This window comes from Mercenaria mercenaria, chromosome 4 (genome assembly GCF_021730395.1).
Source record: "Mercenaria mercenaria strain notata chromosome 4, MADL_Memer_1, whole genome shotgun sequence".
NCBI classification, from domain to species: Eukaryota; Metazoa; Mollusca; class Bivalvia; order Venerida; family Veneridae; genus Mercenaria; species Mercenaria mercenaria.
The window spans coordinates 86287970-86314223 of NC_069364.1; positions in this window are offsets into that span (position 1 = coordinate 86287970).

Sequence of the window (26254 nt, forward strand, 5' to 3'; positions counted from 1 at the left end):
TTGTGAAATCGTCATGGAGAACATTCACCTCTCCCGGGGATCGAACTCACGACCCGCGAACCTAAGATTTGCGCTCTACTGATTGAGCTAAAAATATTTGTTTGTATACATGACAGTAAAGTAATTTTAACTATTTACGTGAATATTTTATACATTTGTATGTTATTCATTTTCCACTGTAGTCTTCTTCCTCAAAACCTATCATATTTTCTCTTTCATACACATTTCTCAAAAGGTAATCAATATTTAAATATTCTTTTTTTTTATAGTCAGTTCAAAGCTTAAATTCAAATTTTATTGCAGCCTGAAATGCAAGAAATGCTTTTACAGTGTCATTTTGTAATCATAATTTTCCACACCTGACTTTTGTTTTTATCTCTGCCAAATTTTGACAGATTTGAATGAAAATTGGACACACTGTTTAATGACAGTTCAGTTAAATAAACATAACAATATATCAATTGTGCGTACATTCGTTGTGCCATTATAGTTCAAATAAGATACCCACCCCCCCTATAAAAATGTAACAGAATGAATGCAACTTGGTGCTTGTCTGTATGGGGCAAGTACTGCCATCTGCGGGATTAAACAATTTGTCATTAATGTGGTGTCATTAATGACGTCACAAACCTAGTAAAAATAACATGTTCATATTGAAAATAGTAACCGATGTTCTATTATAACTAATAAGAGCTGAACATTCAGAATATGATAATTTTAATTTCATTGAATTAATAGGATCAAAGTGTACTACTGTGAGTTGGAAATACTAATTATGTGACTTTTAATTTAAGGGTTACCTTATTGTTACCCTTACAGTTAAATTACAGATTTACATCAGGCTATGGTCGTTTTTATATTATATTATAATAAAATAATCATTTAACATTGTGTAAAACATTCATTCAAATCTGTCAAAATTTGGCGATAAAGGGTAAAAACAGGTGTAGAGTTAAAAAAGTTGTTGAGAATATTGTTAATATACATGCCATTTTGCTACCTTTAATAACTTAGAAGTCATTTTTAAAGATCAGTTTTGACCTTGACATGTCTGTGACCTTGAAATTACATAGAAATAACCCTTGGATACGACAGTTCCAAAAATATTTCTCTAGTTAATCCACATTAGCAAACATGTCAAGTAAAACACACTTTGTCATCGTATGCCACTTTTCCCAGATGTATATTATTCTTTACAATATATATATATATATATATATATATATATATATATATATATATATATATATATATATATATATATTGTATATATTATCATCAGTTTTATTTACAAAATACTAAAGGGCGTTGAGACACAATATTTAAACCAGTTTAGATTGTATATGAAAATAAAACGAGTGCACAGCAGCACAGTTTATTTGTAAATGCACTTATTTGACCTTTGACCCCATTGTACTGTAATGAGGAACCCTAGAAGGCGACAGCCCCTTTTAAATTTCATGTTCGATCCTAAGGAACAGTTTTATACTAATATACGAGCATTAACAAAAAATGCCACCAGAAGTCACATTTTCCCAAGATATTGGCAGACTATTGTCAACATTTCAAAGTTTTGAATGTTAAATCATGAATATCTGCAAAATGATATCGCACGCACGTCTAGAAATCCGTGTAAAAAATACTGAAAAACACTGATATCTAACACGGATGTGCTATTTACGTTTACAGAAATGAAGATTTGTTTAAATTCATACTTTGAAGCAGAATATTTGCGGTTTATTTTAGTAGATCTGTCCTTGTTGTTAAAATTTAGACAGGTTAATTTTGTCTATAAAAATGGACACGGGTAGTGAAAGGGGATTCATTCGATGCAGAATACACAAGTTGTGTCATAGCAGCACGGTGTTTTAGTTTTCGCACGGAGACAAACAAAGTGCAAATTATTTAGAGCAAAGAACAACTCGCTTCTATAATTTCACTGAAGGTCGTTCTAAATATCCTTTGTACTAACCATAAAACATGACCCGCGTAGGAAATCATATTATGATGTCAAGTAAAAGAAAGCACTGTCTTACAGCTTGAGTGTTTTTTTTGTAAGCATATTGTACGCATAATGTTCAATTCATTGTATTCAGACTCCATCGATATTTATAAATGTTTCTGTGTTTTACTCAAACAATTTGCACATTCAGCTTATGATATAATATACTTAGTCTATGACTTGATTTATCATAACTTTTTGAAGAATATAAAAAAAAAAACAATAAAAAAACAGATACCAACGAATATAAGAAATTAAAGACAATCGCCATCAAGTTGATGCGTTATAGGTATGATCAATTTACAACACATTTCTATTATGTGACAAAATGTGAAACATGTCAACAATATGCTGACTAGATTACTACCACGTTCAATACAGCTGTAATACAATATAAACCGTATTAATATCCGATTATGTCTTAGTTGTGACCTCTACGGTCGAAATGATAAAATCACTGACCACTTGCACCACAACACAGCTGGCTATCACCGGTTCGGCTTCTAGAGCCCGTCTATGCCTGAGGTAATGTCTGGGGGAAACCAGGAGACCTTCTCTATTGAAATAAGCTGGAATGTCGCCATATGAATAGACAGATGTCGTTGTGACATAAAAGCATAATTAAACTACAGTCAAACCTGTTTATAAAGACCACACTATGGAAGAGCCAAAATGTAGTCTTTAATGGGAGGTGGTCTTTATTCACAGGTCAAAATACACTGTAAATGTTAAAATCGGTAACGAAACATGTGGTCCTTAGAGCAAGGTTGTCTCTGTTCAGAGGTTGTCTTTAACACAGTTTGACTGTATTGCATTTACTTGAAATTGAAACGGCACGAATTTATTTCGGTTAAATACCAATTACATAAAACAAAATAACTAAAAAATAACCTTATACACAAAAACACTGATCATAATGGATGCACCATGTTACTTTTACCTGAACTTAACTACCATTGAACGTATCAAAATATCTGATAACAGAAACATCATTGTGAATGACTAGAAAAAATGGATGGTTTACTTACAGAATAAGAGTGGGGCATATAAATATAAACAGTGAATTGAATATTAAGTGTAGCCGACAAAGAACGAGATTTTTTTTAATGTGACATGAAAATAAATGAGCTGAAATAAAAGAAGGCAAGTGTAATATTATGGGAAACTGACAAAAGCGGAAAGACTTAAGATGTCAAATAAATAAATGTGCATAAAACACCTCCGTTACAGCTAAATCTTCATGCGCCGGTTTCTAAGCTCTAAAGTGTTTCGAGTGAGACATACGTCAGTTTTTGTCTTGATTTTGTTGTCTCTGCAGTCTTAAGATAAGCGTAACTCCATTTTACTTTGCACTACAGATTTAAATTGTAAAAAATCATGTAAAAGAATCAGCAATGTTTCAAACCAACAGTGACTGGTGACAAATGTCAAATACAAAAAAAAATGTTAGTGCAATGTGTCAAGAATTCAAATTTCTATGAATGTTGAATATAAATTAAATGATATTAATATGTAAAAACAAAATACAAAGTACATGAATGTCATCGAAACGAAATGAAATCTTTTTGCGTAACTATCTTTTAAGTTGTGTTTATTCTGTTTATGTGTTTTTGTGCCGGTTAAAGTCGAAAACATGTAGTGTTGTTTCTTGTTGAGCACAGAAGGTTGATGACCCCGCCTTTATAAAACACAGCAGCAACTTTTAAAAGAAGAGGACTTGCATATCTACATATGCTTCTAACTTTATGCTTCACAATGTACGATAAAATACTCTAAATGCACAAAAATTATTCTACTGCGAAAACAATGATTTATTGGGTGAGTTTACATTTAATTTGTGAGACTAATATTACCTGAATTCCAAGTATACGATTATTTAGTCCAACTAAGTACCCAATATCTTTTTGCATTCAAATTTGGTTGTCTTTGAATATTAGTTTTACCTAGACATACCACATGGTACGTAGTTACGTAAAAAAGAAGCAAAGAGTAATGCAGAACTTAACTGAAGAAAAAAAACTCAAGTAATAGGGGTTGAAACAAAGTGTTTCCATCTGCACAAACGCTAACCTAAAAGAGAGCAGTAAAGCGTATTGTATGCCGTTTAAAATTGAAAAAAAAAATTTTTACAGCCAACGCTGTCAATCTGAATATTAATCTGAAACATGTTTTAAACGTATTTCATTAACAATACTGTATAATAACATGCTAAGCCAACATGTCATCATAAGTACTAGCTGAATGTCTACGCACTCTGGTATATAAATCCATATATTTACATTCGCCCTATTCTTTTCCAATAAAATTGTGACGTTCATTTCGTATGAACAGCAGAAGGAAAGGCGCGAAAGTTACGTCATCGCTGCTTAGTGATAACCAACCGCTGTTTTGACGACGTCCGCGTATAGTCAGGGTGAACGTTCCTTAAATGACGCCGCAGTTGTTCCGTCTGGTGAACAGAATGTCCGGGAAGCTGATTTTAATGTTAAATGCCACAAAATATGTGCAATTTATAATATTATCTTGTTTACAAATAGAAAGGAAATATAATGTAAATATAAGAAATGAAACTAGCGCGATTCATGGATTTGCCGATCCTATTCTGTCGTTCATTTCGCATGAACACCGAAAAAAATCATTTCATTTCTTAAGTGCATGCCATATTCACTTTTGAAAACAATGTTTAATAACGTAATAGAATAATTTACGCCTGCTTCTGATTTTTGGCGTATATGGAAAATCATTTTTACTTGTATGTCCTTGGGATTTAAGATAATATGAAATTAGGTGCTACCTAAAAAGCAGAGCTCCCATGAAAAATCACCAGTGCCCGTTAAAAATTAAATGAGTGGTGCTGGAATTATCTGGAATTATGGATTCGTTTAGGAAGTTTATGTTCTTTAGATCTAATAAAATTATTAATGACAATTCATGATTTCTGAATGCATGTTTTAGACTGCATCAAGATTAATTCTCGACATGTGAAAACTCCACAAATATTCTGTATATAATCAAAACTGCACCAAGATAAAGAAAAAACGTATTTGAATAATTTCTGTTATTCTTATTATAACGTACTGCATCAACAATTTTACATAACTTATTATCATACTGGAAACCAGTCACAAAATGATAACTGCTTCAAATTGAAAAGCTTGAACTTTGAAAATTTCAAACCTAACAGAATCTCATTAGGCCAATAGCCAAAGGAATTCTGTGTCTTTGCGTGTGAATGTTAGACAATGAGGACTTAATGTAAAAAGTTAATGTTCCAATTCCAAAGATAATAGAAATTAGAATTTACGTAATCCTGGAAATGACTATTGTAATTCTTTTAAATGTCATTATTGTCAAATTTTGGTTCTTTTTGGAAGGAAGAATGTGTCCAACTTTCAGTCAAAAATACTGCTATAACTGACGCCTAGTATGAGCAAATTACAATCATTTACATGACTGTACAAAGCTTGTTTTAAACCCAAAAGTGGTTAATCTTTTAGCACTATAGAATAGGGATGGTAGTAAGAACCTTTTTGATGTTTGTTGATAATTCATTGCCAATGTTTTTTTTTTTTTTTTTTTTTTAAGAGCATTATTTGCTTTTCAAAGTTTAATGCCTGTATATTTTGATCCTAAAGCTTTTCTTTTTTTTAAGTTATGTCTACTGACTACAACACAGGCACTAAAGTGGAACCTGACATCAAAACTAAACACATGTTGAATTTCACATGAATGACTTTAGTTATTCAATTTTTTCAAAACTCAAAAAAGTGAAATGAAAAAAATCAAAGATTCGAACTCACGACCTCTGGATTACAACGCGAACTCGCTAACCATTACACCATTGTGGAGTTATGACGTCATAAGACAAACATAAGTATATATAATACAGTTCAGTAATGGCAGCGTGACGAAACTCGTTTCAAAATGAAAATATTGTATTTTATTTCTTTTTTCTTCGTAGAAAATGTATTTAGCACTGATTTCTTATTATCAAACGCTCATTTACATTTTTATTCAATATTCAAAGCAGTAAGCGAGACGCTTTTGTCAACCGTAAACAGTAAGCGTGTACTGACGTCTTTACTGATTAATTACTATGTGCATAGTGTACTCGAAAAAATCCGAACAACACCGATTCCAAAAAAGTACCACGGATTTTCAACTCGATAGTATACACAGTTAGATCTCTCTATTCATTTTTATTTCACACGTTTAACCATAATGCGACGCTATTTAACGAAATTCTGTTTTGCTATTGGCTACTAATGGAATTCAGGAAGTGCAATTGCCAAAATTCATTTAAAGGTATACATTCAACACCACTCACTCATCTCTACAACGGCATTTCCTTACTGGGTTTTTGCGGATGTCTCTAAACTATATTCTAGTACTTATATCATGTGTAAATGTTGGGTTCTGCACAACCCTGGGCTAGAGGGCGTGGACGGTAGCTTGCATCCCCACCACTGCCCATGAACAGGCTCAATCAAACCGAACCTGCAACAGTTTCGTTTATTTCGTGTTGGACGACCTGTGGTTTTCCACTTTTTCTATTTCATTGAGTTCAGTGCAAATGTAATAAATCGGTGTTTCTCTTTAAATGTTATAAATTTTGGTCATCAGTGACTCCCAATAATGTCCATTTTGCGTAATTCATGCTCATGCTATACAAGTCTGTCTACTGACCAGGTAACAGTTTCTAATTTAAAAAAAAATATTTTCTTAATTCGATTTTTGTTTTCTTTTACTATCTCATTTACATATCTTTAAGTCTGTATTTGCCTTATGCTTAGCACACTGCAGAAGCCTTTCATATTTAATTTTGAGCCACGCCGTGAGAAAACCAACATGGTGCATTTGCGACCAGCATGGATCCAGACCAGCCTGCGCATTCGCGCAGTCTGGTTAGGATCCACGCTGTCCGCTTTCAAAGCCTATTGCAATTAGAGAAAACGTTAGCGAACAGCATGGATCCTGACCAGATTGCGCGGATGCGCAGGCTGGTCTGGATCCATACTGATCGTAAACGCACTATGTTGGCTTTCTCATGGTGCGGTTCTTTTGTTCATTTTCTTCTAAACAAAACGGACGAATTGTACTGGGATACTATATATAAGTAAATAATAGACATTAGTACGAAATTATATTTGATTAATTTCTAACCGATAGCCTTACTGTTATGTTATATTTTTATTTACGCATTTACTTGTATAATGTAAAGTGTAGATGCAAAAAAGGTATTTGAGAATTGGGCCTGCTTTCGAACCCGTTACATTGTAATGCGTTTACTATTATTGTATTTATGTATCATTTTAAATGTATCATGAGTAAAATCACTGCATATCCGATTCAAATGCGGATTTTTAATTATCTCAGAATTCCAAAAGCTGGCATGCCAAAAAGGATTGCAATTTTGCTTTAACATTGATACGTTACCAATATAACTATTTATAAATGATATAAAAATATGAGTTAAAATTGAAGTATAAATTTCAATGTTTTATTCTTTTAAATTCTTTTACTACAATTGCTGTTATTAAAATCGTTTCACTATCTGGTAAAATATTCCTTTCATTATTTTACATAAAGATGTAGACAGCTCAAGTTACGTATGGAATATTTCAGATTCCACTTTTATATGTTCAGCAGTTGTTAAACACACCTAAATTATTGGATTTTGTTGCAGTTTAACTTGGCAGTTTTGTAATTTTAAAAACAAAGAAAAATGGTTTAAACGCCTCCGACGTTCGTAAGAAAATAATTAGGTGAGTGATTAAAGCAAAAATAAATAGGGTTTACGTCTTATTTTACACTGATTTATTCATTTCCATTTGCTTTTGATAATATCCATTTAATTGTAAGCAGTTCCTTTTACAAATATAGTTTAAAAAATCTTTTCATTGCGTTATTCTGGGTTAACGCTACTTTATACAGTCGATAGATTTTAACTAAATACATCAAACGAAATACGTCTATTTTCAGAATGTAGTTGTTTATATCCGTTTGAATTCGACGTTCATCTAACGTTTCTCACTAATTTGTGAGGTCGCATAGAATTTTAATCAGATTTTAGGTGCGTTTGTGTTATTTGCATACTAAATAGAAGTAGGTTTTGTTAATATACTGAATTTGTGGCAAGTGATATCTTACAAACTGATTGTTACAAAAAGATAAGAGGTAATGCATATGAATAATTAAAGCTCAATTTATAAGTATAATATTCACAACCTTAAGGTGGAAAATGTTGATACGTCACTGTGACGCTAATTTTTCATTTTACAAGCAAACTGTCTTTGTTCTCGAGATAGAACTTGCTATCCGATAGGTTACAGACAGAATGCATTGCAAGTAAACAAAAAATAAATCTACAAAAACCCGCCTACCAGACGTCTCAAGTTAAAAACGTTAAATGAAGATTTTCTACTATAAAGTTGATTTATACATAGTATATAAAATATAAAAGATGCAAGATTACTTTATTTCCATGAAAACCGAGACAAATCTGTAACAATAATAGCTAATAGTAGGTTTGAGATAATTTCAGCAGAACTATTGCTCTTTTATTACCATTTTTATTAAAACTTTACTGTAATGAATGTTTTAATTAGTTTGGTATGGTTACATCTGCCCTTTATGGCAATTTAAACAAGCTTTCAAGTGACCTTATAACACTGCGAAAAAAGGGTCAATATACGGGAGTGTACGGTCCCGTATATTTCGAAAATACGGGAGTATACGGGATGTATATTACAAATATACGGACCTAATATACGATCCCGTATTCGGAACATCTAGTATACGGGAAGTCCGTATATTTGTCATGCATATACGGGATCCCGTATACGCCGAATATACATAAATGTATATTTCCCGTATATATGCAATATACGAACTTTAAAAAAAATCCCTAGAAATGGTGTCCTGCTTTAACATAAATTTCATTTTCATGTATTCAAAGGGTCTTGAGACTTTTTTCCCGTATACTTTCCGTATTTTAGAATATACGGAACACGTATACGAGCCTGTATATTCCGAATAATTATACGTAGTATACGGATCCCGTATTTTTGTCATATACGGACTGTGATTGCATCTAATATACGGGGCATATACGGACTTGTATTTTCTAATATACGGGCTTCGGATTTTTTCCGTATACACATGATATACGTAGTATACGGATCCCGTATTTTTGTCATATACGGACTGTGATTGCATCTAATATACGGGGCATATACGGACTTGTATTTTCTAATATACGGGCTTCGGATTTTTTCCGTATACGCATGATATACTAAGTAAACGGATCCCGTACTTTTGTCATATACGGGGCATATACGAAACTGTACTTTTTGATATACGGGCTACGGACTAGTCCCGTATATGCATGGTATACGCAATATACGGATCCCGTACTTGTGTCATATACGGGGAAAATACGAAACTGTATTTTTTACTATACGGGCTACGGACTAGTCCCGTATATGCATGGTATACGCAATATACGGATCCCGTACTTGTGTCATATACGGAATTATTTGCATCTGATATACGGGGATATAAGAACCTGTAGTTTTTGATATACGGGCCAGGTTTTTCCCCGTTTATGCAAGATATGCAGAGTATACAGATTCCATATTTGTGTCACATTTAGACTGAATTTGGTTTTCGTATTCGGGGAATTCACGGACCAGTATTTCTAAAAGATACATTTACCAGACTTTTCCCGTATATGCATGTGTAGTATAAAAATCCCGTATTTTTCTTTTATGTGAACTGATTTTGTATATGGGCACAGACTGAAAGATGACAAAATGAATGTCGGTGATACCTACAGCAGAATGCGGTATGTTAGAAAAAAGCAAGACAAAGACAGGGTATGAGAAAAAAATCATATTGTTATTAATTGGAGACATGTCAGATTAAACTAACATTTTATTCAACTTAAATACTTTTTAAATCAGTTTTTCAAACGGTTATGAATCATTTTCATTTCTTGTAGTACACGTCGATTTGTGGGAATATGGGCCGCCGTGAGAAAAATATTGAGAAATATAGAGACCTATACCACATTGTAGATTGAAGTGAGTTATCGTAATTTCCCATGTATCTCTTTCCAGACACGCGACTGGAAAAAGTTATGACGTCATAAATATGGCGGCTAAAGAGAAAATAATAAAGGCAGAAAATGTATGACTACTGAATAATTACAGGTGACAACGTCTTTGAAAACTATGTTATGATTGTAAAACTGACATATTTATTGAAGGTAATGTTTACTCTAGCAGATAGAACACTTTTATGAAAAATAAGCTGGAATTAATTTTGCTTAAAATGAAAAAATATCCATAACTATCAGAAAATGACGAAAGTGACTAAAAAACGATATTAAATGAGCAATTTTCTGTTAAATGGCGCAGTATGCTCGATTAAAAATTTAAATAGTCTAATACTCTATCACTTCCATAGTCAAATAACATAATTATATATATCTATACACCCTTGTTATCTGTATGAGTGTGTCAGATCGGCTTAACGCCCCGACAATGTGGTCAGACCGCAAAATAAAAAAAAATATGTTATATGGTGCAATCTTAAAAATGTTGTTTCTAATGATATAACAGCTTTAAAACGTAAACTATTTGATAGTGTAGATTCTCCTATTAAAACTGATAAATCCAATTAATACATACTTCCCCGTAAACCTGAGTTAAAGACATCTACATGTACGAAAGGAATCATTAGAAGATTTCTCTATGTACGTTTTAGTCCAGTATACTAGATGTCTATGATGTCATCGTCGTTTAACGCCTATAGTATATTTACGTTTTACGTAAGGACATTTATAGTATTTAAACCTACAACTTGAGTCCTTCTAATGAACAGGATTTGGCCACTCATCACATCTCTGAAGTTTGTATTACTTTTTCAAAGTTCACATAGATGATCAGCAAGATTATGATGGATTCCTATACAATCACATTAAGCTCGTTTCATAGATAATGTAACCTCTTTTACATTTACCAATACTAATTTATCATGTCTAACTGATATTTTACCCCGCGTGAAACAATATTGCGACTAAGTATATGCAAACTCTGAAAATAAAATTCCTAGAAAAATTAAAATCCAACAATTACAAGGTGTGCTGTTAGTTGTTTCATATGATTTCTTTACTTTTTATACCTATTTACCTAATAATCTAATGAATGACAAAGGGACTGCTTAAATTAAACGCATTTTAAGATAATTCACGCATTCTTGATGATGCTTTCAAATCCGGACAATCAGTTGTTGCTCGAATAGCTGACATTTTATGCCAGGGAGGTACAGTTATTAAATGTAGACTACAATACTGCATCGCTTGGGACTGACATACATGTATCTCCATATTTAAAATTGATTTAAGTACACTGATTTACCCAAGCTTTTATACTATTTAGATGGGTGGGGGATGTTTCCCATACAATCTTTTGAAATATATCGGACCAGGTAGGTATCAGTAACTAGGTGCGTGGTTTGTCTCACCATAGCTGTAGGTCATGTTGTCTGTCGGTTATATGCGACGTTTGATAAATACCTTTTCCTTTACCTTTATGTAATCGTCATATCTTTGCAAGAGCGACTTTCAAGAATTCAATGAACGTTATCAATTTGTCCTTTTACAGAAATACAGCTATTATCAACTGCGAGAATATTCTATCAAATGTCAGTATCGTAATTCAGTGTTGTTGTTTTTTTACATTTAATAGCAATTTAAAACACTTCTGTTCCAAAGTGTATCAAAAAAATAGTTATTTATCAAATTCAATGGAAATATTTCCAAATGTATTTGATAAAATTATGAAATGATTTATCATATGCGGTTTTGACCTACTTACTCCGAGATTGCATATTTGGTGCTCAGTCCTTTGTCAGCTGGATGCTAGATTTTCCTATTTGATCGTGTCTAACGAAAGAGGTAGACGACGCCATGATAGTTCTTAAAGCCCACTAATACTGAGCTGATTCGTCGGATCCTTAATAATATTCTGCTGTTGTTCTGCCTTCTGCAACGGCATGGAGAACATGCGTAAATGGTTTGTTTAAAGCTTCAAGAAGATCCCTTAGAAGTATAGACACAACTAATCAAAATAAATAGACTCGGTTCGACTAAGTTTGTTCATGAGACGTTTTGAAAGGTTAAATACCCTCACGCTCTTTAGCACCAGCTTAAGCGGAATTCTATTGTGATAATATTAAATGAACCCCATAAAACTAAAGGACCAGAGGTTTTTCTTATAGATATTTACCCAATCATTTTTGTTTTTCACATAACGTACCTTTAGTTTCTCTTTCGTGAATAAGACATTCAGCAGTCGAGGGCTTAATTTTATTTATACTGTTCTATCACATATGGTGGGGATATAGAGTGTGAGCACTGTTGCCCAAATACTGTTTTAACGCACGCCAGCGTTGTTTTACAACTGACTGTTCCAAGGCCTTGTCGCACTGCGTTCTTTTCTTTATTTACGTTTTGAGCTTTCTGTCTATATGCTTTACTTTGTTCATGTATTTATCATGTTCTAAACTATACATGCACTGCTGCAGTGTTAAGGTTTAAAGAGGCGTTGCAGAGTGTATCACATATTGGATTTTTTGAGAAATGCATTCAGTTGCAGAGAAGGAATGATGAAAAAAAGACAATGAAATGACTATTCCATAGCCCTGATGCCCTTCCTTCTGCAAATAGCTGAATGTAATTGCGGAAAGCCCATATTAAACTCAGAACGTTTTAAATGCAGAGGTAATGAATAATACTGTTTGTATATAGCTTTGTTATCGCAGGGCTGAAGACGAATTATGGAACACTTTCAGTGTTGATGTCAAGTCTTAATGAATATAATTAACCAGTAACTCAGAGTAATTAAGAAGACTGTCATGAATTTAATACTTGCATTAATTAAAAAAAATCTGTTAAACTTCTACTGGCATAATCGTCTTGATCATGCTTAAATCTAATCAAAATGAACTTGCAAACAATGCATGTAATTTGCACATAATCTTATAATAAGAGCATAGACAACTATTTGTGCCGACATTGATTTGTACTGTATTTCAAATTCCTTTCCTTCTGTGTACTTACTAAAAGCAAATATTGGTAACATATATTCCCTTTTGTATGTTACATTTCTTGTAACTTTCGGAAATTAACTTATTTCATATTCAACACCATAAGAATAGTCGAAAATAGTTAATATCAAGAGGTAGAAGCGACGTGTAAAAATGCATTGTAAATTAAGTGGGTGGGGTACGAATTAAACAGTTAAAATAAATTGAATATATTGTTTCCTGAGAAAGTGTAAATAGATATTTGAAATGTCCCATTGGCTTGTTTAATGACATGATATTCGATATTATAAGCAATTTTACTGATCTTTTTTTCAGAAATTATTCAGCAGTATTATTTTCGTAATCGGCCGCCACATTGATGACGTCATTTCCGGATCCAGTCGCGGTCCCCATTTGAGATACATACATATTGTTTTTGTCTTAGACCAAGGAATAATTTGGTATATGTGGCTATATTTCTCAACTACTTTCGAGCGGGATTACAAATGGCTGTGGACTATTGTCCAAATGAAATAAGCAGAATTAAAATGTGAGTAGTCAATAACATCAAGCATTTCTTAATATTATTATGTTCATTTCTAATTGAAAAACTAGCAATTCACACATTTAATTCTGCGCGGTTGACTCAACAAATCAGTTGAGTATCACTTCTTTTACTATTGTCTGTACATGTTTTCGTTATTCTCATGAATGCTGATTACCGCTATAGGCTTTTCGATTTGCCGTCTTCTAAAAAGAGCAGTACACCCCTCCTAATGTCCGAAGATGTACGTTAAAAAGACGCATGTTGGTTCTGTACTGGAACACGATATGTAAGCAGGTTACAAATGATGAACCACATGGAAATATTCAGTTTCCTGATGTCAATAAGTATAAGCTTTTATCTGTTGTTACGAATGTCACTGAGAACGAATGGCTCATCCGGGCTGTCTGTCTGCATCTGTTGATCAAACTAGTAGAAACTTCACACGTAAGTATATTCTCTATCGTGAAAATAAATAGTCGTCCCGTTTTCTGATTCCAGTAAACAACTGTTGTGTCAACCTGGAATAAAAAAAATGCACGCATTAAAAGTTATAAAAAATGGACTCTTGCAATTCATAGATACTGATAATTATATCTATTAAATGATGTGAAAATTATGACGAATAAAATGACATGTGGGCAGGGATGACGACATCATTTAGTGTCAGAACGCCCATACTCATTTCGTCGCGAAAAGAAATTAGATATCATTAAACGTGCCTGTTGATATTTAATACAAGTTATCTATGTAGTGTTTTATTTGCATTTTATGGTTATATTACGTTAATATCTATCTCCCAAATTATATTTAATATAAAATGCATGGTGTTCATAGTGCCGTCACACGTTGTCCGGTCAATCTTTCCCTCATTTGATGGATTGTCTTCAAACTGACATACAGTTATTACATAAATACGGAGAGACTTTTTCAAGAGAGATTTTACCTGTCACAAAACTTCAAAAGCACATAAATGCGGTAAAGGGATCTAAATAACACTTCCCCTTTATTCCTACCAAAATGTCAAAACTACAGCCACGGTATAATTTAAAACAACCCCTAGTGTTAACGTAAACTATGCAAATTAGTGTTCCTTAACCTGTCCGCCATTACGCAATCCCCCCGTGTTAGAATTATTCAAAATGCACAATAAATCTTTTGTACAGTTTGGATAAAATAATCAGAGTACCATAACACATTCTCGCATACCAGAGTCTACCGTGGTTCCCGGGATTTTAAACGAACATCTGACTGATGAGAATGCACAACAGTCGGGGTGTTAAGCTTTTTTTTAAATTTAATATTTTCAAACATCTCTTTAAACTTTGTGACTGAACAAGTTCTGAACGATATATTTGCCTCTAAACGTTTTAATATTGGTTAAACAATCTGAAGAGTTTCCAGAATTTCCAATCTCGCTGTCAGTATAATATTTTTGGGACAAGTAAAATATTCATCATAAACGTCCCATCTCTTTATCATGTTCAAATAAATAAAATGCATCTGTAAATTCTGGATTTAAAATTATCCAAATCCATAGATTAACCTAACTAAAATGCAATAAATAATATCAGGGTATCAATATAATTTACATTATTTCATATTAGAGTTGCCGAATATTCGATAATAATTATATAACAGTGTATACATGTCTAATCTGTGGTAAAATGAAAGAATGGGTACATTTTGATTGAAGGGTTTGATGATCGAATTTACAAACATACTCGATTTCAATCCTAATAAATGACCACTTTGTTCAGAATGATGGTTTTGCACGAGCGCATGTCTATTCGTGCACGTGAACAGGCCTGGGCTAGAGTATCAGAAAAACGGTAGACATGAAAAAAGATAGACCTTCCCGCGAGATGTTTATTGTTCTCACAGTTTTTTTTTTTCGAAATATATAGACCCCAGGCAACAGGCTTTAATATTCCTTAATCAATATTCCTTAAATGCACAGGATATGCTGACGATACAATTCTACAAATAACATCTACGGAGTAAAATATTCAAAGAAGGTTCGATTAAAAGCACAATTATCATTCATCAATGATACCTTTTAAGCTGAAGTTGTCACATTATGAAACTTAAAATAGGAATTATTTTGTTTCTATAAACTATTAAAATGTCATATATAGAAAAAAAGTGGTCGCGCGGGGGGGAAACGAACCCTGACCGCAGCGGCAAAAAAGAAGTTTTCCACTGTCTTTACCAAATTACAACGCAAGGGAGGGTTTAGTGTTTATTGCGCGTTAAATATACAATTTTATCGTAAAAATTAGTTAAAACATCAATTCTCATGTGTTTCCGCAACATTATAGTCTGTCAGTATACGTAGCATAATTATACACCATTAATTCCATAATCTAAAAAATATAATGCCTTTTTCCATGAGAAAACCAACATAGTGGGTTTGCGACCACAGGGGATCGAGACCAGCCTGCGTATCCGTGCAGTCTGGTCAGGATCCATGCTGTTCGCTTTCAAAGCCTATTAGAATAAAAACTGTTAGCGAACAGCAAGGATCCTTAGCAGACTGCGCGGATGCGCGGGTTTGGTCTCGATCCATGCGGTCGAAAACTAAAAACTATTTTGGGTTTTTCTCATGGCACGGCTCAATTATTTTTTTTTTTTTCGTTCTTGTCGGACGATCTGGAGGCCAGTGCCTTTTTTTAGTATTCGTTTAAACATTGCGTTATTCTTAAATTTATTTTAACCCCAAGATTGCATACAGTTACACTAAAAATAAGATAATTAATTGTGTAAAATGTTTAATCACCCTTTAAAATTTTCATTGTGTATTACAATTTTGCCGGGGATAAGAAATATCCGGTCAGTTTTTATTTCAAGCGGGGTCATAAAAAAATGTTAACCCACTTACTACAAGTGATAGGTACTTTAAATTTTTGATTTATGGTTAACCTGTAAGTACATCATTTTGCGCCCTGCTGAAAAAAAGACGTTTGTGGCCCATATTGAAGATTTACAGCTGTAAAATGGAGTAAATAGAGAACTGAAAAAATACCATCAATCGGAAATATCGCCCAACTTTAATTTGTTAAAAGGGTCAAAATGGTCCGTTGAAAATCGATTTAAAATAACAGACTAAGCTGAGCAATTACTTATTGTTTGTACATGTATGGTCCTGAAAGTAAATGTTTGTTTTAGATGTGAATATGTAACGATTTTAAATATTTTTAGATACCATATTCATATTACTAAATATTACTTTTATTTGACAATAAATAAAGTTATAACTTTTCGACTTGTTCCGCATTCCACTTTAATATTAATTTAAACTTCATTCAAGTACATCGTTAGTAAACCGTTTGCCTGTAAATGCATAAGATAAAAAATTATAATGACCAAAGCTATTAGTTATCGATTCACCCCACCCCCACCCCCGTGTTACATCAACAACACTTTTGTACGGAAATCGACAAATTGGGATTATTTGTTCTCCCCTTTATCGGTTTTAAAGATGTTACAAAAAATTGGGTTTTATGCAAAAGATTTTAAAAGTATGTATGTATTTTAGGTCACTATAAAAATTCTTATAACTTCAGATTAATAATCAAATTCTACATTTTAAATAATTTTTATTATTCCCAAACCTTTTTTATATAATACTTTGAAAAAAAAAACGCATGACAACCGCTTACATAGACTTACAAAGTCTGTAGAGATAAAATAATCTGTAATTAGTATTAATTTCTTCATACTGACACTGATATTTTCGCAGAGAAAAACATTTTCTCTCTAGACAGAGGCAAGAGATGTTGTAATTTTTTGCAAAAGTGCCATCTAGAAAAAAGCGTTATTTGTCCCGATTACCGGTACCCATTTTTCTAAAAATAAAAGATTTTAATTTTTAACTTTAATAATGCTTTTTCCGAATTCCATTTTAATCGAATGAATGAACTGCGTCCGCCTATTCATTCTTAAAGCTAGCCTCGGCTACCTAGCTTCTACGAAAAAAAACTTCTATCTGGGGTTGTTTTTTTCCTTTCAACTTTAATCTCGTTTAACCCCAATGGTATTCATCAAATAATTTTTGCACGGGTTTTTTTTTTTTATTCAAACACTTGCAACATCAACATTTGGTGACTGACATCCTTGTAGACTATCGGATGAAAGAATGAATGAAATAATACTATTATTCAATGATTATTGTGAAGAAATGATCAATCGAATGAATGAATGAATGAACTATTTAACGGCTATTTTGAATTTCTTTTTTATATTAAGATTTCAAAATTAAACTGACCTTTTTGACGCTTCTGAATTTGGGAAAGCATAAAAAGCAACCCTGTTTCCGATTAATTGAAATATAATTCATGGTCTGGTTTGTCACAAAAAAAATCAGTTTTAAAAATTAAAACATATAATTCAAATAAGTACTTACTCGTGGGCTTCCTTTTCCCCCGAAATATGCAATATACAGATTATCGCGTGCGGGCACTTGAGCCAGATGTTATCTCTTCGGGATATGAACGCGCAAGCGTGACGAAGCGTGTTCCCAAATGATTGGAACCTAATACTATGCCATAAAGATCCCAATTAATTTGCGCAATTTGTGTTAATTGGGATTCATCGAGTTTCCCGATATTGCATTTGCAGGTAGAGATATTGTCAGACTGGATTACCAGGCTTAGGGTACATGGGCTATCTATTTGATTTAGTTAATATGCATACAATTATTATCAATTGTAGAGATGGGTAAATCAGTGTAAATGCTTATATCATTTGATTTAATGAAAGACACTCATTAATCTTTGTCAATATTTTTCGAGCGTTTTCGTTAATTTTAAGCAATATTTGTATTTTATACAGTCAATCAGTGTCACGCCATTCACGTTACCACGGTTATCATTGCTTTAAAGTGAAGTAATGTGATGTTATCACTACCTGTTTTTTTTCTTTATAAATTTTATTTTTTCTCTTAAAGTATTTATTTTTAGTACGCGTGACTGGTAATGTGTCCTTCTTTTGTCTTTGAATATTTTAAATAATTGACTTTTTTACAACGAGTGAATATGATAACTTTTAATGAATGGACCATAAATATCACGGTGCGTTTGACAAATAATGGAAAGTCGGCAAATAAATTTAGGGGAAAAGGTATGGCCAAAAATCGAACCCACTACCCTGATATTGGCAGCTAAACGCTTTGCCGCCCAGCTACCTGCACATGCGATAGTATAATATCAACTAAGAATTATATATGTAATATTTGTATCGCTATTTATGTTTGGACATTGAAAATGAATTTATGGAAATTTTACGAAATATTCACATGGGCTAGGTCAATACTAAAAGGGCCCTACATCCACGAGAAATAAAATAGTCTGCCACAGTGTATATAACAGTGGAACAGAGAGGACATAGAAACATTTTATTTATCACGTGCACACGTGTTAGCACCATATTCGCACATGTTAGACACCACGTGCGAATGTGTTGATTAACAAGTGCGCACGTAATAAATATCTTAGCTAACACGTTCGCAGTTGTTAGCTGACACGTGCGAACGTGAAATATTACCAAGGAAACTAATCGAGATACCAGCCTTTTATCAAAAACAAGAAACACTTACTTCGTAAATTACAGTTAACTATAAATAAAAACTTCCTTATGAAAGACATCCATTTAGAAAAATTGCAGATCTTTCACGCTTTTTCATTGATCAGCTAACACGTGCGCACGTGTTAGTCATCACATGGCACATGGTAGGGATAACGGCTGTCACTTTCGCACGTGATTTGTTATCACCCCCGCGCACGTGTGAACTACCACATACGCACGTGGTAGCTAACACGGCGCACAGAAAAAATAAAATATTTCCTATGGGCCTCGCTATGCCCCCGTACTATACATAGAACATCTGCAGAAATACTTCGAACAAAAGTCAACGGATATGAAAATATTTTTCGCTTAATGATTTAAATTAAGTAACCCGTGAAAGTGAACATGAACAAAAAGGTATAATATACATATTTTATAGCTCTTTGAATTATATTAAAAATGAATGACTTCGGTAGATTATGTGCTTTCTTTATAACCAAAATGCTATGTTATCTACATGTTGGTTTAAAGATTCGACCCACCTGGAGTGGGTTTCCGTGGTCGAGTGGTTTAGATCGATGACTTCAAACTAGTTGCCCATCATTTGATGGGGGGTTCAAGCCCCACATTAAGCAGGCTCGCTCGTCACGAATGAAATAATGCCCCGTTAGGGCACGTGGGGTATTTCCCCCACCAGAAAACAGGAAAGTCGCTAAAGGACCAATAAGTGTGTCAGCGCAACGTTAATCCCAACAAAAACACACAAAAAAACCGACCTACTCGGTCGGTAGCAGACGATACTGTATTAAATCGAACGAAAGGCGTTTGTTCGAATCTTTGGACGCAGACACATTATATCGATTATTTTTCGTCTGTAAAAATATTAGAATTGATTTCATAAGTAAAGTATCAATACATGTTTATATACTTTTTCAGTACAAAATATAAATGGATTAGTTCCTCTTTTTTTCTGTAAATATTTGCATTGTATGCACAAGCGTTGGAAATGTGCAGAAAAAGAGTTAATTTATGCTTCCATTAGATTTTTACAATGGCGATGATCCACGGATGTATTTATCACTACAAATAAAAAGGGATGAATTGATTAATCCTTTTCTATTCTCAATCGGCTATTTAGATTAAATGTTAAAATAAATCGGGAACGCGCTAGATGAAATCATTCATTCATGTTTGATTTAAATTTATACCTGTTTTGGTCCGTGAATGCTTTTTTCATTCCATGTCATATTAGTATTAAACATTTCTTTCTTTCAGTATTGGCATTCATTCTACATACACGTACAAGTTCGAAAACATGCAAAACGTTTGACCTTTGAAATGGCCGGAAAATATAATTTTCACTACACATATTGATTGCATCCCGTATTTTTGAAATATATAAATTATTTAAACCCCGTATTTCCGGCATATACGGGAAATATACGGAGTTGTATACAAAGAATATACGGGAAATTTAATCCCTGTATTTTCAAAATATGCAAACTATACATACCCCGTATATCCAGAATATACGGGAAATATACGGAGTTGTATATAAAGAATATACGAGAAATATAAGTCCCGTATTTTTAAAATATACAAATTATATAAATCCCGTATTTCTGGCATATACGGGAAATATACGGAGTTGTACACCAAGCATATACGGGACATACACGTGCCGTATTTTCGAAATATACAAATTATTTAAATCCCGTATTTCCGGCATATACGGGAAATATACAGAGTTGTATACGAAGAATATACGAGAAATTTAATCCCTGTATTTTCGAAATATACAAACTATACATATCCCATATATCCAGAATATATGGGAAATAAACGGGGTTGTATATGAAACATTTACGGGACATATACGTCCCGTATTTTCGAAATATACAAATTATTTAAATCCCGTAATTCCGGCATATACGGGAAATATACGGAGTTGTATACGAAGAATATACGGGAAATTTAATCCCTGTATTTTCAAACTATACATATCCCGTATATCCAGAATATACGGGAAATATACGGGGTTGTATATGAAACATATACGGGAAATATACGTCCCGTATTTTCGTAATATACGGATTTATGTATTCCCGTACACCAGACATATACGGGAATATACGGTGTTGTATACGATCAGAATAACCCTTTTTAGAATCTCCCGTATTTCAATAATATACGGGGTATCGTATACTAAGAATTCCGTATTTCATAGTATACGGTAATCCGTATTTTATTAGTATACGGACTTTTTAATATACAAGCCCCGTACACGCCCGTATTTTAGTTTTCCCGTATTTCTTCCCGTATACGGGTAATATACGGGATCCCGTACACTCCCGTATATTAACTCTTTTTTCGCAGTGAAATATGATGAAAAAGAAGTCTGATGACAGGTAGTAGGAACTTACGAGAACAAACTTACCCTAAAATATTTTACATTTACTCACAGTTACACAGCAGGACAATCCAAAAGAACCTTGACGGCAATGCAATTGCGCTGTTATGATATAGGTACGTAATATGCGTAGTATATTTCGTACAGCGAATGTTTATTTTACAGGTTCAAGTTCATAGCAGTTACTCAACAGACGTTATAAATCATATCAAGAGAAAAGACTACTAAGTAATAGATGACATTGGATCGAGACAATCAGATAGAAATCAAAATTAAATTATATGAAACAAGGCACTGTCTCAATCGGGAATCGATCCGACTTCAACTCATCCCATAACAGTTGAAAACATTTGGGGCCTCCGACAATGGTATTATAACTTCCAGCCCAGCCCTTTTGTATACTAGTATTTACATTGATGTATTTATGTATGCTTGTTGTATGTGTATTTATAGATTATGTATAACAATAAAATATAATTAAACTACTTAAACTAAACATTTGAAAAAAACTTGTCTAATGAAGGCACGGACCGAAAGACACATTTTTCAAGTCGATAGTGAATATCTCATCCGGCATATCGCATTTTACCGTAGAGGGATCGATCCCGAGATTCGTCGCTTCGCGCAGGATCTATTCCCTATCAATTTAAAGACTATCTGTGGGTTTTTATAAAGGCAAAGAAGGAAAATTTTAACTAGCGGAGAGAATTTTCTTAAACTTTGGATGGTCATAGAGCATCATATTAGAAACAAATTTATGGAAAAATATGGGGGTCCCGATGCTACTTTTTGAGTTATCTGCCCCTGAATGCTAGTTTTTTGCTCGTTTATGTCATTTTCAAGGGCAGATAACTCAAGGTAATGGTTAGTTACACTTTACTTGATTTCCAATTAGTGTTTGTTACTTTATTTCCTGCAACTGTAGAAAATTTGCAGAAATTCTATGAGACGGATTATATTCTATAGTCGCTTACGCAAACAAATAGGAAATTTCTTCAAATTATGCCATTTTTTTCAAGAAAAATGCAGTATGTTTACTCATTGAAACACAGCAAAAATTCTGTTTGATAGAATGGTTAAAAACTTTGCATAATGAATAAAAATGTAATAACAAAAAATAATGTGAAATGAAATAAGGTACGCGTTATCTAGAGTTTGAGTTATCTGCCCTTGAAAATGACCTAAAAGAGCAAAAATCTCGCATTCAGGTGCAGATAACTCAAAAAGTAGCACCAGGATCCCCAGTTTTTCCCATAAATTTGTTTCTAATATGATGCTCTATGATCATGCAAAGTTTAAGAAAATTCTCTCCGCTAGTTAAAGTTTTCCTTCTTTGCTTAGTATATAAAACCCTACAGATACGACTTTAAAGGTAGATTTTGGAATAAAAACAACACTGCCCATATTTGTACTAATTTGATAGACCTTGCGGTTCGGACAGGTTATGTGGACGCTTATTAGGCATTAGGAAAAGATGTATTCTTCCAAAAAAAGTACACATTTTTTAATTCGATATTATATGTCTCATTCGGTATATCGCATGTTACCGTTGAGTACGGAATCCTGTTTCCGCCATCGACTTTTCGACTAGAAAGAAACGCGAAAACTTGAAATTAAGCATCTAATTTATACTTTTCGTGCTATAAATTTACCGCGAAAAGTCGAAATCTTGAAGTTTTTGACCCGACAATTGTCGTGCAAACGTCAACTTTTCGACCTAGAATCAACCGCGAAAAGTAGAAATTAAGAGAGCTAATTTCAACTTCTCGTTAAGATATTTCCTCGAAAAGTTGAAAAGTCGAAGTTTGTAACGCGACAATTGTCGTGCAAATTTCAACTTATCGACTGAATTTGTAGGGCGAAAAGTATAAATTAAAATCTTAACTTCTACTTTTCGTGCCAGTTCTTTGGCCGATAATTTCGCGATATTATCGCTTAAATTTCGACTTTTCGTTGTAGGACTAATTTCAGTGAGCATAACCCTACACCGGTAAGAGGTGTCTTGGTAAAAAACTGTATACTATCACCGTTTTTCGAAATGTCGTTGGAAGATGACATTCGGCATTATTTTATGCAGAATCATATATACAGGGAAATATTGGTACTTTTACACCTGGAAAAGGATGTCAGTATCAGGTAAGCTTCATAATATGAAATTAGGCGCTGCCTATCTGACGGGAAAACCTAGTCATACGGATTCTTTCTTCTTTCTGCATAAAGTGTTCTTTCTGATATTTTCAGTTTTGACTGTAAGTCTAGTGGTTTTGCTCTTGTTATATTACATAATATAATATTTTAAACTGTTCAGTATACCCCCTTCAGTACATACCTACACTCGGTGCCATGCGCCCTTTAACGATCATGCCTTTGCTCTCAGTTTGTTTCTCTAATACAAATTTCTGAATCCAGGAATGCACAGTTTCTTTTCACTTCATTTCTTACAAAGAGTTTTTAAAAAAGACCAAAATAAAAATACAAAACCGCTAATCGCTCTCAAGCAATAAACATCACAAATTGTATGTTATCTTTACATTTCTTTGACTATCAAATACTATATGATAGACCCACAGTATATTTCTGCTTCAACATAATTAATGGTCTCAGATTTGCCTGTCGTGATATGTCTAAAAATATACTCGAAAATGTGACTTATTATTTATCACACGATAAAGTCTGTAAGTTCCTGATGAAGTCAGCTGCTGATACGGTCGCCAGGAAAGAAAACAGCATTTTAAATATGATACGACGCACAACAATGGCATCATATGGACTTGTAATAGCTTAAATGTAAAGCCATGTCACCTACGAACATATCCATATATGATATAGGTAGGTACCTGGGGTGTAGAGACTCGAACAAGGGTCAAAATCTAACATAGTGTCATTGTCAACTGAAATTCCGTATAAATTACAATAATAATAATAATAATAAGAATAGGACAGGTATCAGAAAATGACGAAACTTGCTATATGCAGTAGGGTGCTGGCCAAGACTAAGCTTGCCTGACCCGTGGAGCTCTGAGAATTGCTCCAATGGTGTCATTGGACTGGGTAAAGGTAGTGCTTGGGTTTTCAGGACTTCATTGACTGCTCTAACAAGTCAATATTTTGAGAATTTTACCTGAATTTGACCTATGACCTTGACCCCTAGTTGACCGGGTACGAACCTGACGTGGCCACTTTTCTCTAGGTATCGGCTTGCCCTTTGCAACAAGGTATCATTTATTAAAATCAGACACCAGGTTATGAAGATATAGCTCCTCAGACAAGGACCACCCCTCTATTTAATGTATGAAGAAGTATGCATATTTTCACGAAAAATGATACATTTTGAGACGGTCCTCCGACGAAACCGTCGGTGGTAAAATTATACATATTACGTATCCGTTTAGACAATGTTTAAATTAGATTTATAAAAGTAATACCATTTAAATATCTTGTGTTTGGTACATTCTACAATTTTTTGAAGTTAATGAGAAAAACGGACATTTTACGTACGAAATACAGCTTTTATCCTAAATTACCTACAGACGGATGAACAGATGTTGTCTTTTTTGTCACAAACATTCAGATTTTATCATTTTCTTTCAAAACAAGTTTTTATTTGCAGTTATTTACCCAAAATAAATCTATTATAAGCACTTTTTCCTTATTTTACTGATAATGTTTTAAGCCAAAAATGGCTAAGTTCAGCAAATGTTCCCGACAGCGTGCCCATCGGGGAAGAACATTTGTTTTTAATATTCGATTTGGCAATACTACTTCTTAAAAGAAATTTCAGTTTGATACCTTACTTTTACCGCTTTTAATGATAAAATGAAATTGATGAATTGTTCCAAAAAAGAATGCCACCAAGATTAGGCGGTATTTTTTTAGTGAACACCGCTATTTATTCAAGTGAACACCAGTTGATGCACGACAATGCGATACGACATCGCGACAATGTCGTTTGTCGTATCGCATTTTCGCGCGTCGTATCATATTGTTGTGATGTCGTATTGCATTGTCGTGTTTTGTATTGCGATGCCGCATCGTGCTATTGACGACAATGCGACACGACATCGCGACAATATTGTTTGAGAATGTACGGAAACGTTTATGGGCCTCGCAATGTCGTGTAAGATAACGCAAATATCGACATATTTTCGCGAGAAATCAACATATTATCATAACAAGTCGTTATATTTTATTGACATATTGCATTCATGTTTTCAATGTTTAATCATTTTTTCTCGAGATCCGCGTAAGCTGTAATGATACCTCGACATATTATGTCGATATAAACCATCCATTTCTTGATTTTCTAACTCAAGTTCTCGACTTAAGCCGACTATATGTATGCAAAGTCACTTCAACGACAGTAAGCAGGGGTGTAGGAAAGGTGTGTTTGGTTAGGATTCAGTATGTATGCGTGGATCAGGGGACTCGTCAAGCAGATTATACGAATACACAATGAACATAAACATAAAATAAAAACGTGTAGTATCTCTAGAAAAAAATGCGGATTCACTGTATAGGCAGTTTACGAGTACTTAGGCACCAAATTTTCACTCGGCGGATCATTTGCCTTTCTATAAAGAGACTCGGCAGAGCTGCTAGTAATAGCAAGACTAAAAATTTATTTCTGGTTTACTGCAATTTG